At 47.5% G+C, this 19,808-nt stretch overlaps 2 long non-coding RNA genes across 4 annotated transcripts in view; one reads left to right on the forward strand and one right to left on the reverse strand.

Annotated features, from left to right (window-relative positions):
• Positions 1-7,060: 7,060 nt before the first annotated feature.
• On the reverse strand, positions 7,061-12,294 carry LOC112678752 (uncharacterized). Of its 3 annotated transcripts, XR_004808224.2 has the most exons (8): positions 12,043-12,294; positions 11,408-11,532; positions 11,118-11,229; positions 10,885-10,947; positions 9,866-9,970; positions 9,095-9,161; positions 7,758-7,929; positions 7,061-7,608 (listed from the first exon to the last, which is right to left on the reverse strand). It is a non-coding gene; the product is annotated as an uncharacterized LOC112678752 (long non-coding RNA). The 3 variants fall into 3 exon arrangements; XR_004808223.2 differs by having other exon boundaries at positions 10,885-11,229; XR_003147813.3 differs by lacking the exons at positions 7,061-7,608; positions 7,758-7,929 and adding an exon at positions 8,730-8,964 and having other exon boundaries at positions 10,885-11,229.
• A 63-nt stretch (positions 12,295-12,357) lies between these two features.
• The window catches only part of LOC112678881 (uncharacterized), a 36,460-nt gene continuing 29,009 nt past the window's right edge, over positions 12,358-19,808 (forward strand). The window contains exons 1-3 of the long non-coding RNA XR_003147959.3: positions 12,358-12,568; positions 13,125-13,232; positions 14,282-14,374. This is a non-coding gene — a long non-coding RNA (uncharacterized LOC112678881). The remainder of the gene's footprint in view (positions 12,569-13,124; positions 13,233-14,281; positions 14,375-19,808) is intronic.

Consider the following 19,808-nt stretch of genomic DNA (forward strand, 5'->3'; position numbering starts at 1 on the left):
AACGATACCTGCTAGTGTGGCTTGATTTGGCACCTGCCCCACCACCACCAAAAAGAAATATTGAAGTTTTCGCTCCAGGTACCTATGAATATGACCTTATTTGGAAATAGGTCTTTGATGATGTAATTAAGACAAATACCCACCATTTGCTTCAACGTGGATGGAACTGGAGGGTATTATGCTGAGTGAAGTAAGTCAGTCAGAGAAGGACAAACATTATATGTTCTCATTCATTTGGGGAATATAAATAATAGTGAAAGGGAAAATAAGGGAAGGGAGAAGAAATGTGTGGGAAATATCAGAAAGGGAGACAGAACATAAAGACTGCTAACTCTGGGAAACGAACTAGGGGTGGTAGAAGGGGAGGAGGGCGGGGGGTGGGAGTGAATGGGTGACGGGCACTGGGTGTTATTCTGTATGTTAGTAAATTGAACACCAATAAAAAAATAAATTAAAAAAATAAAATAAAATAAAATAAAATAAAATAAAAAGATGAGGTCATATTGAAAAAAAAAAGATGAAGTCATATTGGATTGGGCGGATCCTCATCCAATGACTGGCGTTCTTATAATAAAAGGGAAATTTGGACAGAAATACAGACACAGAAATCACAGGGAGAATGCCATGGGAAGGAGACAGACACTGGGGCCTCATGTCTATATGCCCGGGAACAGTGAAGACTGCTGGCAAGCAGCAGACGCTAGAAGGGAGGTGCAGAGCAGGTTCTCCCTCCCAGCCTCAGGATGGAACCAACCTGGCCGACACCTTGACTTTGGATTTCTAACATCCAGAATTGGGAGACAATAAGTGTCTGTTGTTTTAACCCACTCGATTTGCAGTCATCTGTTGCCACAGCCCCGGGAAACCAAATGCTCCCACATTGGGGTTGTCAGGAGGGCTAAATGGTGAGTGATTGGCACAGTTCCTGGCATCCTCTGGTTCTGGGTCTCTCGCCTTCAGGAGTCAAGACCCAGAGAATGGACTCCAAACGGTAACAACAGCATAGAAACGACACCATCTATCGATCTGTGCGTGGGTGTACGGACGGAGATCCCCAAACACAGAGCAAGGGCGTCTGAGCACCACCTCCACCTCTTCTACTTCCACTCTCGAGGGTTGGAGAGAACCACCACCCTCAGGTGCAGGGAGGGGGAGGACAGCCACGAGCTTGGAGGGTGCTCGTTTGAATCATCATGAGGGTGGCTGGGGGAGTGGCTGTTACCTCACGTTAAAAAACAAGTGAATCCATCTTGATTTTCAGACTTCACAGAAATTGGAATATACCTTCAAACCAATCTTGGGTGAGGCGCTGATTGGGAGCACAAAAAAGGCCCCTCCTTTCCCTCATTGCCTACAGAGGGCTGGAGGGGGATTGGTGCTCACTGCCGGCCACACTCGGGTGTCTGTGGGTAACGGGCAACGGATTCTGGTGGCCCTGCCCTCTCCCAGGTTCCTGTGGGAGGACCTCAGATGGGAAGAGAGACTGTCAAATAGCAGGTGTCGTGGTGTCACTTTTGTCGCCCTTTGCCGTAGGTGCTTAGAGCGTCAGTCTAGGAGAAGGTTCCAACTTCAGATCAAGTCTGAGGCATCACTGGGACATCCATCAGTCAGAGAAGATCCGTGTTGCTGAGGAGAAAGCTCCATTATGGAGACCATGAAGGAGATAAGGAGAATGTCTGTCCAAGTATGAACTGGAGGCTGAGGACACGCGAGGGAGTAACTGGGCAGTGTTGCTGCCCAGCCCCGTGGATCGGAAGCAGGGTGCAGGCTCACTGATCAAGGGGCCTATGGTCACCCCTGAGGTGAGGGGGATGGGGGGGCAGGGTGGCAGGTAGATTAAGTCTAACTCAAAGAGCAGGTTGAGTCAAAGCACTGTAGGAGCAGCAGGATCTATGTGGGACACCACAGGTGCTTCTGGAAACTGGTCCTGGAGGCTCAGCCAGACTCCACAGGGAAGGGAGGGAGTCAAGAGGCTCCAGCAGAGGAAGAGCAGCCCAGGAAACCAAGCATCCGGCCCACCACAGGCCCCTCTGGGGAAGGACCAGTAGGCGGGCCTAGAATGGAGGGATTTGGCCGAACGCGGAGGGATTTGGCTAGGGATGAAGCCAGAAAGGTTAGCAGGACTCAGAACATGTTGCCAGTGAGCATGATGGGCTTTGGATTCTAAGGGAGGCAGGGAAGCTTTGAAGGATTTTGAGAGCGAGTGAGCGAGAGAGAGAGAGGCTCACAATTCAACCTACGCATAGGCAGATAATGCTGGGTCCGGGCGAGGATGGGTGGGCAATTGCAGGCTGACCAACCGACCAGATGAGGCTCTGAACAAGGGCTGTCATGGAAGAAATGGGAGGGGAGAGATGCTGGAACAGGTGGGAGGGGAACGAGGTACTCGTCTCAGGCGTAAAGTTCAAGGGAACCCGAAAACTCAAGACTCGAGAGAAATCATGTTTTGGGCAATATTTAAAAAAAATAATGCCAAAAAATTTACCATGAACAAAATCTCAACATTTCTTTTTTATTTTTGTTTTATTTATTTATTTGAGAGTGAGATATAACAAGAGAGAGCACGAACAGGCTGGGACCCTGGGATCATGACCTGACCCGAAGGTGGATGCTTAACCTACTGAGCCACCCAGGCCCCTCAAAATATCAACATTTCAAATAAAGACAGGATCCTACCGTGGACTGGCTCACCTTGGCCTCAGGCATCTGCCCCAGATCCCAGCTCCGGGGAAGAACACAGGAGACACTGTGACCATGGGCAATATGTTGAAAACTGAGGAGGTTGGGCGGGAAGTAGGAGGGGAAAGGGCACCAGAAACATTTGCAGAGCCCCTGCCAGAAAACAAATGGAGGCCCATGTGCCAGAGCATTAAATATGTAAAAATTACACAAGATTTATTTTATCCTCTTCCCGTGATGACCAGACCTTCATCAGGACCTGGGGGAGGCAGGTTTGAGTCCAGAACCTCAGACTCCTTGGTGTCATGCTCTGGATCACAAGGGCTCAGGGCTAGCCTCTGAGGCCTGACCTCTTTCTCTTCTTGTCTCTGGCTCCATCCCACAGGCCATCTTGGTTTTGGTCTTGGTCTTGGGGCAACACAGTTCACCTTCAAGACACTGGACCAAGGGCAAGGTCCTGATTGTCCTCCCCAAGTGGTCTGGGGCCACAGGGGAGGAAATGCTGAGGTTGCCCAGAGCACCATCTGGAGGGAGGGGCGGGGGCTGTATAGGAAGGCTTGTCCCCTGGGCCTTTGTTCCATCACCTGTGGGGAGGGACAGAGCCAGAGGAAGGCCACACAGCAGGGCCTCTGGTTTCCAGATCTAAATGCACAGTGACCTTGGGTAGGGGGTGCAGGAGGTAGGGATACAGCAAGATGAGGGTGAGGGGCAGCCCGGGGACAAGAGAAGCCTGGAGATGCAGGCAGAGGCCCGAAAAGTGCAGAGGAAAGTGCAGGATTTGTCTAAGCTCTACGGTTAATTTCTTGGTTCCTTAGACCTCTCGACAAGGGCGCTGCCCCTGAGGGTGGAAGCGGAAGAGGTGGCTTTTCTGTTTTACCCTGAGACTTTCCAGTTGTGTTTGCAGTCGACCTACCGTGGCATCCCTCACCAAAGCACTATTTTAGTGTCTAGTGAAGTGAAAAGGGCCATTTCTCGTTTCACACCAGTTGGGGAATTGTTTATTTAAAGACAGAGCTCGTTTTACGGAACCATGCTTGGGAAGGATGTTGACAAATGAGACGATGTGATTCTCTACTTCACTCCCTTTTGGAGGTGACCTGAGAAGGCTCATGCTGGAGGATCCCTATATGCTGTGTTTGGCTGAGGTTGAACCCCCCCGAGACCTGGTGGCAGGCCTGAAGTCCCAGTTCCTCCCTACGAGTCTGCAAGGTTCTTTCAGCAAGAAGAGGAACCCGGGGTTCCAGCAGAGGGTGCTGTATGGAGGTATTAGATCTCCAGACCTGGTGGCCAGGGTCAGGGGCCTGCCTGCATACTAGCTTTCCACTCACACAGTTCTCCGGCCACCACCCCAGGCAGAGGTAGAAAAGCTTCTAATTGTTCATTTGAGGAGCATCCCCTTTTGCCACTTCCCTACCCGTATTATTATTATTTTTTATACTTTTATTTATTCATGAGAGACACAGGCAGAGGGAGAAGTAGGCTCCATGCAGGAAGCCCGATCCAGGACTCGATCCTAGGACCTCGGGATCACGCCCTGATCCCGGCTCAGACGCTCAACTGCTGAGCCACCCAGGCATCCCCTCCTACCCATATTACATCGATCTCATCCTCAGTCCCAACCACTTTAGCAAATTTCAACATTAAAAGCAAAATAACGGGGGATCCCTGGGTGGCTCAGCGGTTTAGCACCTGCCTTTGGCCCAGGGCGCGATCCTGGAGTCCTGGGATCGAGTCCCACATCGGGCTCCCGGCATGGAGCCTGCTTCTCCCTCTGCCTGTGTCTCTGCCTCTCTCTCTCTCTCTCTCTCTATGTCTATAATAAATAAATAAATAAATAAATAAATAAATAAATAAATAAATAAATCTTAAAAAAAAAAAAAAGGCAAAATAACGAAGCCATCCAGTAGGGTATATATTGACCAAGTACTATTGGCAGACACATAGAGACGCCCTTGGTGAAGGGCTTCACTGTAGATCTTTCCCCTGTGCTCTGCTTATTATGGATTCCACGGTGTCAAACAGAAGCGCATCGCCGTACCACTGAAGGTGGAAGGCCCTGGGGGACAGATTCTCTGTCCATAACCAACAGGAAATGGCTTACGAGCAGCCGGGAGACAATCTTTATTAAAGCGAGTTGATAGACAACGGCCTCCATCATCAGCCATGGGGCTGTACAGAAGCCAAGAAGAGAGGTGTGTCTACAGCCTGTGGCCCGCCCGCCAACATCAGGCTCCCCTCCTCATGGGCACACGGTGAAGCTACATGCTCTAGCCCACTTGCAGCTGGGTGAGCCAATGCGGGATCGAGATACAAGTGGGGGTGCAGCACGCTACTTCCAGTCTGGCCCTATACGTCCTGCTTGCCTTTCCCCTCTCTCAATCCTCTCTGACCATCTAGAAGCAAAGAGTTACACGAGGGAAAAAGCCCAAAACCCTGAGTGATTGTTGGAAGGAGACCTACTCCTAAGAATGGCATCTGCCGTGGACTTGGCGTGATTCAAAGAGAACTTCTATTTTGTTCGGTTACAGAGATTTGCTAGTAGTGCCTGTTACTGCAGCATAACGCGGCCTTTCCTGACTAACGTAGGCGGTCCCGATGCCCATGGTCAAGTGGATCAGCGGGAGGGGACAGGTTCGTCATACAGACGGCAGAAGCTATTCCACTGTTGGTCATCCGCTATCATCCAGTATCCCTCATATTAAAAAATAAATGAAAAAGCAGAGGGAAAGAAATTCTTTGACTTCACATTCATCTCCACCGTCACTTCTTTTTTTTTTTATTTTTTTAAAGATTTTTATTTATTTATGAGAGACAGAGGCAGACATATAGGCAGAGGGAGAAGCAGGCTGATGCGGGACTCGATCCCAGGACCCCGGGGTCACACCCTGAGCTGAAGGCAGATGCTCAACCGCTGAGTCACCCGAGTGTCCCTCCATTGTTCCCTCTATGTTCTTTTCGCAGCTTTTTTCAAAGAAGAATCTTTAATTTTTGTCTTTATTTCCTATACCTCTTCTTTTTCTTTTTTGCTTAATCCAACAGAGTTTCTATTTCAACTATTCCACTCAAACTGTCCAGGTCACTAATAATATCTTTGTTACCACGTACAATAGTCATGTCATTGCTTTCATCTTAGTCTGTCCCTTAGGAGGATCTGCCATGGTTGCCTGTGTATGTTTTCTTGAAAGCCATGATTATAATTTTATTTTAACAATATGTTAACTGCCCAAATGGAAAAACTAGACCAGAATGAGATTTACCATGTTTATTTAATGATGAATACCTCCATATAGTGAGATTGGAAAAAGCTCTTTTCAGGCAGCCCGGGTGGCTCAGCAGTTTAGCGCCGCCTTCAGCCCAGGGCATGATGCTGGAGACCCAGGATCGAGTCCCGTGTCGGGCTCCCTGCATGGAGCCTGCTTCTCCCTCTGCCTGTGACTCTGCCCCTCTCTCTCTCTCTATGAATAAATAAATAAAATATTTTTTTTAAATCTCTTTTCTAAGCTCTCCTGTCTAGAGGATGTATCATTTTGAAAATCACATCTGCACTACAACCATGTTTTTTTTTTTCCTAAGAGTTTGCTTTGCAAACTCTCATAACTTATCTTGGGAATGAGAAGGTGATTGGCCCATGAGCATGATGAAAATGCGAAGCAGAGGATTAAGTCAGGAAACCCACATTTGAAGGCTGGCTCAGATGCTTTCAGGTTGTGTCATGTTGACCAGAGCCTTTAATCTCTCCACGTCTTTTCTTCTTTATCTGGAAGGCGAGGTAGCACATCCACCTTGCAGGGTTGGTTTGAGCATCAAATAAGATAATATTAGCACAAGTGCTACAGAGCTAGGACTTAGAACACCTACTCTCCTCTGATGCGAAAGTTCAGAGAAAACCAGTGCTTGTGGTTTCTACTCTCAAAGCACATGTGAACTACTACTGGCTTTCTGTGAGCTAACGTGACATTTTGACCACTTCCTGGCCATCTTCCAGGATACACGTCACCGTCTTGGCCAGTCATCTATCCAGGGGGCTGCTCTTGGTGGCCGGAGTGAACTCAGAGAGTCACTTCCCAACCAACCCTCTTTCGTTGCCAAAGCCTAAATCGGCTAACATTGAAAAATGTTGGATGTCTACTTTTTGTACATCCGGGTCCTGGTAAGACGATGCTTAAAAATATGTCACTTTTCTCAACCTAGAGTTCAAGCCAGCAAGTCACTGGAAAGATTTGTTACTACAGAAATGATCATTAAGTAGCCTGTGATCACTGGTTTGTAAATGTAGGTCAGTGCGCCAGTCTCGCCCTGGGAAACAGGTGTGTTTTAGTACCTGCCGGAAGTGAATTAGTGATCATGCTCCAAACCCTCAGAGTGGACACTCTCATTCTTTTTTTTTTAATTTTTATTTATTTATGATAGTCACACACACAGAGAGAGAGAGGCAGAGACACAGGCAGAGGGAGAAGCAGGCTCCATGCAGGGAGCCCGACGTGGGATTCGATCCCGGGTCTCCAGGATCGCGTCCCGGGCCAAAGGCAGGCGCCAAACCGCTGCGCCACCCAGGGATCCCGGACACTCTCATTCTATACAATATTTTCTCCAACAAATTTCCACTTGGGAGAACCTTCTTTCCCAGACCCAGATTTATGAAAAAGAAATACTTCCAATGCCTTGGGCATGCAACTTGGGTTTGGTTGCTTGCTAGATCTGTGGGCCATTAGCCAACCTCACCTGTAGAGGTCGTGATGGGTTATAATCGAGACCCTGTATGTGAAAGCATTTGCAGCCTGTAAAATGCCGCTCAAATGTTGTCTTTTATCAGACACCCCATACATGGTTAAGGACTTTCTCTAATGAAGACAGCAGGAAGGTGATCCACAATCCAAAGTGCCATTTTTCTGTGGCTTTTATGCCTGAGATCCATCTCTGACTTTTAGCCTGAGAGGAGAAACCAGAGGAGATCCGGAGGTGTCTCTTTTTATGAACGTGGATTATGGTAGCTGTGTGGGACCCGGGGTGTGGGTAACGGTAAGGACCACCATGTGTGTGTGGGGGGGGGCCCGGGAGGGGGGACAAGCCCAACTCACCCGCTAATAGCTCTTCCCTCGGCCTTCTCAGCTAAATGAACTTCTTCTAATTGGTAATGTGCTCTCCCAATCCTGTGCCAACATCAGAGCCGGGGGCAGGTGAGGGCTCCACACAATAATTCTCCATGCTCGTGGCTTTGTTTCTGATCAACAGCATCAGAGCCTGTGCTGTCTGGTAAACAGAAGGAAATTAATATTTATCACTTACCTGTTATGTAGTAGAGACTGAGGCTTTATGTCTTAAAATAAGTGGCCAGAAAGTGTCCCTGGGGAGGTGACATTGATTCTAAGTTTTAAGTAACAGAGGAGACAGACTGCAGAGACTGGGGTCCAGAGCAACCTTTTGGCAGAAAGAATGGCAAATACAAAAGATCCAAGGGGGGCAAAGGAGCCTTTCTTGTGAAAAAAAAAAAAAAAAAAAAGACAGAAGGTCGTGGTTGGAGGAACCCAGAGGTCAGAGCAGGCAGGAGCTAGATGAGGTGGGGCTGCCCAGGCCATGCTAAGAGTCTGCATTTGACCCTGGGGGACCTCCGGGGGTTGCATGAAGGGGAGTATGTGCTCTGCCCTCCATGAGGGTGATCACCTGGAGAAGAAAGTGTGTAGGGAAGGAAACAGTGGCAGGTGATTAGATGGAAGTGGCTCCAGGGCCAGGTGAGAGATCACTGTGCCCGGATGTCTGTGGTGGTGGTGGCGGTTGAGGGAAGTCAGTGGTCTGTTGGTTAAGCATCAACACCGCAATTAAGACCTTGAAATATGGGCACTTGGGTGGCTCAATGGTTGACCATCTATCTTTGGCTCAGGTCATGATCTCTGGGGTCCTGGGATCGAGTCCCACATCGGCCTCCCCGCAGGGAGCCTGCTTCTCCCTCTGCCTGTGTCTCGACCTCTCTCTGTGTGTCTCTGGTGAATAAATAAATAAAATCTTTATAAAAAAAAAAAAGACCTTGAAATATGCTCTCATGGGAGGTGAACCAAAATTATGTCTTTAGCCATGATCACAATGAGGCACCAATTTAGCACATGAGGAGATAGATTAAGATTGAAATCTCTCCTTTATTTCTACAACTGTTAAATTGTTTAGGAAAGAGAGGGGGAAATCCTCCACTTCTACAGCAGATGGCAGCATCGCTTTGAGTTCCACACATGACGAGCCTCCCGCAAAGAAGCAGGCCCAGCAAGGCGACCAAAATCAGGTGTTTCCAGCTCACTTCGGTGTCCCCATGGGAAGAAAAGCACTTAATCAGTCTTTATCATTGTCTAGAAAATCACCCTTTAGGAAGATGGTTGACCAGATTCTGCTTTATATATGTCATTTTCCCAAAAGGGCAACACGTCACCTTTTGAAAAGGAAGAGTTGGTTTTTTCTGTCTTTCCAGTCATTACAGAGCGCGTTCTGAGACGGGGCTAGGTGGGGAAGACAAGGGAGAGGCCCAGAGTCAGGCTCCCATAAATCCCAAAGACACCGAGAGGACCCAGAATCAGGCTCCTACCCACCCTAAGGAAACAGAGATAAGACAGTGAAAATAATAATAATAATAATAATAATAATAATAATAATAATAATAAAAAATCTGGCTTCCTAGCTCCAAAATGTTAGGGAGTATCTTCCTTTAATGGTTACCAAGTAATCATAGAAACTCATCAGACCTTGAAGAAATAAGTCATTAAGGATGATATAAAAAAAAATAAGATGATATCGTAGTCCTGCTCAAACCAAGATGGCACGAGGATCTCAAGGCTTTGGGTTCCCTGGCTAGGTTCTCAATAAAAGGCCAGCCGAAAAGCCCTCAGTGGCAACCCTGTCGGGACTCCTCTCACTTCTCAGAGCTTTCTCTGCATCTTTGCTTACTAAACTCCTATGGCTTTACTCATTCTCCATTGTCCCTGAGATTCATCCTTCGACTCCAGGAGACAAGAACCCAGCTCTCCCGTGTCAGTGCTGTGCCCTGGGTGGTTCCCTGCCAAGTCCACGGTGTCTTTATCACCTTAACGGCAGGGCTCCCAGAGCTGTGTTTTCAGCCTTGTGGGGATGCGGGGCAGGGGTGGGGGTGGGGCGGGGGGCTCTGGGTCCAGGCCCCTTGGATTTCAAAGCTGGCTCCCATACTTACTAGTTCTGTGGCCTCGTGCAACTTATTTGATGCTCGTGTCTCAGTTTCCTCATCTGCAGACGGGCATCATAGCAGTGCTTGCCACGCGAGCTTGTGGACATGAACCTGGGGCAGAATGGCAGGGTTCTTGTCTCCCGAGTCGGAGAGCAGGTCTCACAGACACAACGGGGGGCGGGGGGGGAGTGAACATCTACTAAGTGAAGGTGGGAGCGGCAAGGAAAGGAAAAGCTCTCTGGAGTGAGAGGGGTCCCCAGTGGGCTGCCACAGACAGTTTTCAGGGCTGGCCTTTCATGGAGAACTTGACCAGGAAGCTGTGGCCTTGGGAGTCTTGTGCCATCTGGGTTTGAGCAGGGACTGGTGGCAATGGCCTTAATGACTTACTTCTTTGAGGTTTGCCCATTTTCTGTGGTTACGGTGTAGACGCCAAAGAAACACACGAGGCCCAGCATGCAAGGCCGGGTGGTCTGGTCTAGTCCCTTATCTCTCCTTCACTCTATCTAAGCAGCTTCTGCCTACCAGGAATAGTTTTAGGGCCTGGTCAGGGGCCCCCATCGCTCCCTGACTATACCTTAACCCTTTCCTTACTCAAAATGAGTTATAAGGGCAAAGCATGAAGAGCAGCGCTGGCCCCGTGGCAAGCACAGTGGGTGGGACCGGCAGCTAGCGTTGTCCACACTGTGTGGGCACCTCCTGGGCAAGCACAGCTCTCTCTAGAGTACCATGTGGACCGGAAGCAACTGGCCATAGACTATCCCCCTAATCTTCCAAGGTTAGCATCTAGGTGGTTGAAACCCAAAGTTGCAGTGGACTGAGAAAGGCATAAAGTGTGTCCCTGCTTCTGGAATGATCTATACACTAGCCCATGGAGAGGAAGGGTAGGTACTAAGTTTATACCTCATCCAACCTCCCCCTCCTCTGGGTCCTCCTGACCTCAGAATTTGGCCTCTGCTTGAGGAGCACTCTAGAAAGCACAGCATTTGCTTTCTAAGACTCCATCGGATCCCCTATTATCTACGCACCTGATCCTGATTCCACATCACATCAGCCTCAGTAGATGGAACCTGCCCCCATTCCAAAGGTTCCTCGGGGGAAAAGGAGACACAGGATGTCAACTTTGGCCCTCAATACTACCATTGTTGGGGAGCCCATGAGGAAGGGGGACTTCAGGGGAATTCTTAAGGAAAAGGGATTCTTTCTGAACTTAGCCTCCCAGTGCTTTTGGTTGGAAAAGAGAAATTCATTGCAGTATGACCTTGACGGTGGGGTCAGTCATGAGCTGGTCTTTCTTTTGACGAGTGTCTGAGTCCCCGGGTCCACTAGCTGCATCAATAGGAGGAAAACACACGGCTAGAGGATTTGAGTATCTGTGAAACAGCAGCGGTGACCAAGGTAAGGGCTTCACTGACCTGCCTCTGGATCCCGCCCCCAACCCCCATTGTCAGAGTCACCCAGGAGGTGCTAGGATAGGCCCGAAGCCCCTGTGGAAAGGGCTCTTACAGGCATCACCCCCATGACCTAACTGACATGAGCAAGTCACCTCACCTCCCTGGGTCTTCATTTCCTCGCCTACAAGCCGAGCATCAATGAGCTAGAACGGTGTTTCCAGAAGTGAGTTCCCTGCAACATTAGTCCTTTGAGTCGCTCCATGAAGAAAAGAACTCTATGGCCTAAAACAAGGGTCACCAGGTGCGTTTTTGCCACTCACATTTGGCAACGTCTGGAGCCATTTTTGGTGGTCACAATGTGAGGAGAGGGCAGGGGTGCTCCTGGCATCTAGTGGGCAGAGGCGAGGGATGGGGCTAATCGTCCTGCCACCCACAAGAAAGGTCCCACAGCAAAGAGCCACCTGGCCTGATATGCTCTGACGTAGAGGAACTAAAGAGAAACTAAAGAGTTGGGGGTATACGTGACACATTCGATCACGTTCTTTCTCATTATTCTATCTCATTCTTTCTTTCACCCGAGCGTAGTAATGAAGGCAGGGAGCTGTGTCACCATAAATGTTCTTCAACTTGGTATTGGTCAAACTTGTTTGATCTTGGACCCCTGGGTCTCTGCACCCCCACCAACCTGCTCCCATAACCTTACACCCTTCTGCGGACCCGCCTCTAGAGTGGGCCACGCGGGGGGAGATGCTGGCTAGGGGATCCCTAAAGTAGTTTTCCATTTCTGACAACCTCTTAAAGTCATTTTCCTCTGATGGGACACGGTAGTGGTGAGTTCTGAAGACGCCTTGGAATCCCGCTGCCTGAGTTCAGGGCTTGGGTGGGAGCTGGGCGGCCTTGGACAAGGGATCTCTAAAATGGCAGAAGTAGCACGGCTCCCTCCATGGGGGTGCTGCAAGGGTGGAGGGGGTAAGCCTCGTGCGGCCTGCAGGTCGGCATCCAAAGCCCTGATCAAGGTCAACCCTTAATATTTAGGTGCTTGCCTCGTTGCTATTTTGATTTTGCAATTTCCTGACGACGTCATTTCCTGGCTCTGTGACGGGTCAGATCTGCTCACGAGAGGGCGCTGGCAACCCAGCCTAGGCCGAGAAGGTTCTTAGATCTCCTAGGAAGGCCAGGCCTCTTTGGGGGTATTCAGGTCTGATTTCTCAAGAGCCGCAGAACCGCAGATGGCAGGGCTGGAAGAGAGCCCGCGGATGATTTAATCCACTCTTTGGATTTTGCAATTCTCAGCCACGGGAGGTTAAAGGAGGAGCCGGTGAGTGGGACTCGGGAAACCGACCTAGTAGCAGGAAAACCAGCTTCGGGGATAGTCTCCGTGGTGATAGGTGGCAGGACAGACAGTCTTATTTTTCTGGAAGCAGAGAAGCCATCCAATGGGTTAACAGCAATGCCGGGCTGAAAGGAAGGGAAACCACCAGTATGGCCATGGGCGGAGGGGGGACCATGTGCCCTTGGACCACCTGGGCATCTGGGAAGGGAGGGCTCCTGGGGCATAACTCCTCCACCTTTTGTTTTGTTTTGTTTCTGGAAGAAATCTGGGTCTCTAGTTTCCTGCACCTACATTGCTTAGTGGAGATAAAGAGAGTTTTGAAGGCTCCATATCAGGTTGGAGACCCCATGACAACAGCAACATGGAAGGTGTGGGTCTCAGGAGTGCAATGTCCTTGTAAGAGAGCCTGCAGGGGTGCGGAGCAGGAGATGCTCCCCCACTCTCTCCCACCCCTCCCCCCTCCTTTTCCTCTTTCTCTTTCTTGGCTTTCTCTTCCTGCTTCTTAGCTCTAACAGTAAACACCTTTGTGATTTTGCAATAGCTTCAAGAATTACGGAAGTTGCGAACACAGTGCAGAGCATACGCATTCGCCTCGGCCTAGCTTCCCCCAGGGTGGGCATCTCACCAGCACTTCTCTGGGCATATGTAGGTATGTGATTCCGAGACTTCTGTGAATAATGGCAGAAATGGTGCCCCTTTACCCCCAAGCATTTTGGTGGGCAGTTTCAAAATAAATAAATAAATAAATAAATAAATAAATAAATAAATAAATAAGGACATAGTCTTACATAATCAGAAGTCAGTAAGGAAAATCAGAAAATGAATATTGATATAATGGCCCCTGGAATAAATTTTGAAGAGTAAGAAAAAGCTTTGAGGTGAAGACTGAGGAGAAGTAATTCTGGAGGGAGGAAACAGCTCCCTTGCTTGGAGGTGAGAAAGTGTGTGGCCCTGGGGACCTGGTCAGCTGGCGTGGCCTCCGCCGAAGCCTGCGCACAGTGCAGTGGCTCATCTCCTGGCTCTGCTCGCCCCGTGCACTCCTCAGCCTGCTACCATTCCCCTTTGTCTTCCCTTCTCCCCTCCTCTCTGGAGGGTCCCCACTCAGCCCTCAGAACCCAGTGGATGTACTTCCTCTCTCCAGCTGCTGGATGGTGGTAAGGAACACAGGTGCGGAGTCCAGTGGGCCTGGGTTCAAATCCTGCCTCTAGCATGTTAGCAAGTGAATAATCTTGGGCAAATAGCTAACGTCTCTGAGACCCAGTGCCCTCCTTGCACAAATGAGAGGTGGTGGCTGGTGCCCCACTGCCTGTCACAGGCGTGGCAACTCTGGACAGTCTCCTCACTTCAAGACTGGCAGCCCGTCAAGTCCTTCCTGTGATTTCTGCCTGTTTCTGGGCCTTAGTTCTCACGCTCTTCTCTCTTGCATATTGCCCCACCTATGCATGCTGCGTTAAATTCAGACATGGGGTTCAACTTCTTCCCCATTTTCAAAGAGGAATTCAACATACTCACCACTTTTGAGCTTAGTAAACTCCTTGAAGATTGGAGGGGCTGTGGGAAGATACCGCGTGGCCCACTGACTGGCCTTCTGCCCTCTTGGGGCCAGTGTGTCGGCCCCCTGGAACTCTGCTGCCACCCAGAGCCCGGGCATGCTCCCCCTTTGGTCCATTCATTAACCAAACTTTTCCCTTCCCACAGAAACTGAAGATTAGGACAAAAAGTTGGATCTCAAGGTAGCTGGTTTGGAGGTGGCAGGACAGGTGGCCCCGCGGTGGCCCTCACGGCTGCCTGGTAAGTGGCTTGTCAGATTAGTCCAGGTCCCACACCCCAGGGGCTGACCCACCCCCACCCTGCCTTCTACTTTCTCATCCCTTTTGACTACTCATTCTTAAGATCCTATGACATCATCATCACTGATTAAAGTGTCACCTCCAAAATATATTTTTTAAGGTTGACTTATTTGTTTGAGAGAGAGAGAGAGAGACAATGTGCACGCAGGGTGAGGGAGGGAGGGGCAGAGAGAGGTAAGGAGAATCCCAGGCGGACTCCAAAGTGAACGCAGAACCAGACGCAAGTCTCCATCGCATGATCCCAAAATCAAGACCTGAGCTGAAACCCAACTGACCGTGCCACCCAGGCGCCCCTCACCTCTGAAATCTTAACTTCAAAGCCTCCTGTTGTCTGAGCATCATCCCTTGACCCCCAGACCACTTACTCCACTGTGATGCTTAATTTTATGTGTGACTGGATCAAGGGATCCCCAGCTGTCTGGTTAAACATGATTTTTTTTGGGGGGTGGGGTGTATGTGAGGGTGTTTCCAGAAAAGATTAGCATTTGAATTGGTTGACTCAGTAAAGTAGATGGGCCTCCTGTGGTGGGTGGGCATTATTCAATCCGTTGAGGGCTTGAAGTGAACACAAATATGGAGGAAGGAGGAACTCACAACCCCCCTTTCTTTCCTGCCTTGCTGTTTCAACCGGGACATCTCCTCTCATCTCCTCTTGCCCTTGAACTAGAATTTACATGATGGGGCCCCTGGTTCTCAGGTCTTCTGACTTGGGCCGAATTATACCACTGGTCTTCTTGGGTCTCCAGCTGGCAGATGGCAGGCCCTGGGACTTCTCAGCTCTCATAATCACGCGAACCACTTCTTCATGATAAATTTCTTTTATATCCTGTTGTCTGCATTTCTCTGGAAAACACTAATACTTCTGTTATCCTCACTCCAGCAATTCTTCAACATTATTGAATCCCTCACTATCTTGGCCCTTATTCTTCTCATCATCAGTCACCCCATATATTCAGTCCTCTGACCTCATCTTTCTCTACCTCGTCCCCATCGGCTGAGCTTCAGCCACACCGGCCTCCTCTCTCACATCCTGTAGAAAAATCTAGCCTTGGTGTTCATCGTTTCCTCTGCCTACAGTATCGCCCCACTTTTTGTGTTTTGTTTTTTAGCTAAAAGCAACTTGTGATGAATACATGCAATATTTATAAGATACATATCACGTTTAAAGAAAAACAACATACCTTATATTCATGTACCCACCAATCATCAGCCATTTAACTGTCAAACTTGTGAGCTCCTCCCTGATCCCAACCCACTCTGAGATAAATGCTAGCCTGAATTTTGTATCAAGCATCCTCTTGCTTTTCTTTATGGTTGGTTGGTTTGTATCTCTAAACAGGGTTTAGATTGCATGTTAATGAAATCATAGTATTTCTGCCACTTGCTTTTTTTTCACTCTGTTCTATGTTCCTGAGGTTCATCATGATGTTGAATGAGGGTGTAATGCATGCCTTTTCGCTGCTATATCGTATTTTATTGCACTAAAATATCAAGATGCAATTATCGATTTTATAGCCTACCATTGGTGGACATTGAGCCTATCCCACCTTTTGCTGTTACAACAAAACTACGAACATTCTCAGACACATCTCCTAATATACGTGTAAAAGTTTCTCTGTGGCACATACCTAGATGTGGACTAGTCATTTCAAGGATATAAGCATGTCAGTACTTTCCAGGTAACACAAAATTACTTTCAAACTGGTTGCACCAATTTGTCCTCCCTTCAGCAGTGAATAAGAATTCCTGTTGCTCTATATCCTTGCCAATATTTGGCATCACCTAACTTTTGAATTTTTGCCAGTCTGATAGGTATTAAAGTGATATGATAGCTCATTATGCTTTCAATTTGCATTTTGCTAATCATTTGCCTGGATCTCTGCAGGCTGGTTCCTTCCCTCTTGTCATTCAAATTTGAACTTAAACAACCACCACCTGGAGACAACTTTGTCACTCAACTACATTTATTTTAATTCTTACCATCTGATATTTCCTTTTCTCTCTTTTTAAAAAATATTTGTTGGCCTATTTTATTCCTTCCTACCCAGGCTTGTACATGGTAGCTGTTGCATAGATTTATTGCGTATTTGTTGAGCCAATGAATGGGCTAACTTCAATTCTGTTCAGACCAATACTTACTGGCTAACGGTGCTAGCTTTCTTTGTGTTGGATTCATGTCTCTCTTTCGTATTGCTTTTGTTCTCTTCTCATACATTCTCCATTGTCTTTGTTTCCATTACTGTCCACTTTTCTCTTTGGTTTGTTTGTTTGTTTGTTTGTTTTTTCCACTTTTCTCTTTGGTCTCATTCTTGCTAAATTCTTTCTTCTTGGCAAGGTCTCTCTCTCTTGCCTACACCCTTGTTTCAGGTTCTCAACCTTCAGGAGACCCTACTCAGATCTTTCAAAACCAACTTCTCCTGTACCCAGCTCTCTCTTGCCCTGTTTGGCATCCACTTGGGCAATGGTCACTCAGAAGCAATCTGGATTCTAGAGGACAAAGATGAGAAGACCAGACAAAAGCATAATTCATTCAAGTCATCTGCAAAGAACCCAGAGAAAGAGCTCTGTGGGTCCATGTCATTTGTTAGAGGTGATTAATTCTAGAGGCAAAAGTTACATACTGTCTGGAGCTCATTTCGACTTTAGCCTTCCCTCACCTATGCTGTCAAACTTCACAACCCTGGTATTGCAGTAGTAGGAAATAAGGGTGAATATACCTGGGAGATAGAGCGATGTATCACCCAACAAAGTTTTAAAGACAAATAAGGGGTAAGGAAATTAATTTTGAGTAGTGGAAGTAATCTTAATTTTTGTGTGTGTGCGATACTTTTCTGAAATATACTACCATGTTACTTCTATATTTAAAATTCACTAGAACACAGATTCAGCTTTCATCATATTTTTCAAATGTTGTTCTAAACAGCAGTTATTGAATGCTGCATAAGCATGGCAGATTAACAACATGCTCCTTTCCCCCTTAGGATCTTATTAAAATGACTGGAGAGGAAATAAGAAAATTAAAAAGTCCAAGAGGACAAAGTGAATTGGATAAGAAACAGCATCAGATGAAAGAGACTTCAACAAAATTTGGGGCTCTAGAGGATTTGTAACTAATGTTGGTTACGTGAGCTCCCTCTCGAGAGGGAGCATGGTGGCAAGTTAGGGTTTTATTTTCAGACCCACAGAAAGGTTCTGAACAAGTGTGAGGTGCCATGAGGCAAGGCTGAGAACCCGGAATTTCTTAGAAATCTGTCGGGAGCGGTTAAGACACCCTTCCCTATCTTTGTGAAGTTTAGGCAACTGCCTTCTTGCTGGACTGAGAGACTGGAGGCTTATTCTTTAAAGAAATTGAACTTAAGAAACTCAGGAGAACCACAGTGAAGGAGATTGGGGAGAGACAGGAGTACAAGCTGAAGACAGGGGAATTAAGTGAAAATCTGCCCTTGGAATAGTAGGCTCTTCACTCCCTCCCCACACTCTGCTTTCAGGAAGTTGGCAGCCAGGCTTACAGTCCTCCCCAACCCTGGGGTGAAGATCAGAGGATTCTTCACTGGACCCTTCAAATGAGCCTAGAGAAAAGATCCCAGATGCTGACACTGGAGGATCCTCCAATGAAAAAGCAAACTTGCCTATGATCTCCCTGAGATGAGGCCCCTAACCATCCACAGCTAAGCTTCATGCTCAACTACAAGTCAATAGGCAACATCATCAGACATTTTCGAGTAGCTTCCAAAATGAAAGGGATGAGAGAAAGAGAGAAAGAAAGAGAGAGAGGGAGAGAAAGGACATTGAGGAAACAGATTATGCTGAAAATAGGAAAAATAACTTTAAAAAGTCAATGTTCTGTGGTGAAGGAGAAAGGATGAGATTATAAAGGGGCAGCACAAGGGGGATCTTAGTGGTGATGTATTTTATGGGATCGAATGACAGAGAATTATACGAACACTTTGCACCAATGTCAGTTCCTTGGTTTTGATATAATATTTCAAGTATGTAAGATGTAACCATCGGGGGATACTGGGCAAAGGGGTAAGAGGCACTTGGCACCTCCCTGTACTATCCTTGCAACTTCCTGCCAATTCTAGAATTACTTCATAATAGAAAGTTAAAAAAAAAAAACAAACCTAACATCCCCAATGAATTATGAGAAGACATTGAATCCAAAACAGGAATGAGAGCCTGTAAAAGTAAGCAAAGGAAGAAACATTTCTTTGAGGTTAAGAATGATACTTTTCCAAAAAATTAAAAGGCTACGAGATCATATGGAAGAAATCACACATAAAACAGAAGTGAAGTTATAGCAGTGGATGATGTGAAAAATAAAAGAGATAGATCCATCTAGAATGTTCAATATGAACTACCAAGACTTTCATTCAGAAGAGAAAAGAAGAGGAGGAGGAAGTAGTGAAACGAGACAAAGCAATGCGACGAGATAAGCTCTGGGAACTGGAGGGCCGAGTTCCAGGTGACAGCACTCACGGACTGCCCAGCGCAACAACCCAAGAAAGACTCACAGCAAGACTCACATCATTATGTAGCTACACGACACGAGAGATAAAGGTTCCAAAAACTTCTGGAGAGAGAGACCAAAATAATTAATAATAATAATAATAATAATAATAATAATAATAATAATAATAAACCCCAGCAATCTACAAAGGCTCACGAGTCACCACATCCGATTGCCATCCAGAGTTAGCAGACAAGGAGCCTCGCTGAGCCACAGCGCTCTTCCACCCTGAATTTATAAGCTACACACATTGAGGTGAGAAGAAAGGCATTTTCCAAGCCTTCACATGCATTGCCTTCCTTTTATACTTCCCTAGGAAACTACCAGGGTGTGTGGTCCATCAAAACAAAGGGATGCATCAAGAAAGAGGAAGAAGGGGGTCCGGAAAAGAGAAGATCTAGCACGGGAGACTGGCAGACGAGAAGCCCCGACATGGCAGTGGACAAAAATGATGGGAGAAAACGTGTTCAACAAGCACGGGCGGGAGACTGTCCAACTTGGAGCAAGAGGCCAGGGCTCCTGGGAAAAAATGCTAAAAGTAGCTGATAGGTTTGGGTGCCTGGAATACGTTACTGTTGAGCACGTGACAATAACGAGGGGCATCTGGGATGGCTCAGCCATGCATTGGGTGGACCTGCCGTGCAGCATAGTGGTTTCACCAGTGTGATTACTGGGTTTTAGAATTTTAGAGCTGCAAGGTGTTTTAGACATCATAAATCCGTGGACTTGGACATCCAGATCCTTGGCTTTAAGGTTGAGGATCCCGAGAACCTGCAAGTTTTGGCACCTTGCCCAGGTATGCAGTGGCTGCAATGCCATATGAAGTAGAAGCCAGTTGTCTTGACTCTTTATTATTTATGACTAG

Source organism: Canis lupus, chromosome 22 (genome assembly GCF_003254725.2).
Source record: "Canis lupus dingo isolate Sandy chromosome 22, ASM325472v2, whole genome shotgun sequence".
NCBI classification, from domain to species: domain Eukaryota; kingdom Metazoa; phylum Chordata; class Mammalia; order Carnivora; family Canidae; genus Canis; species Canis lupus.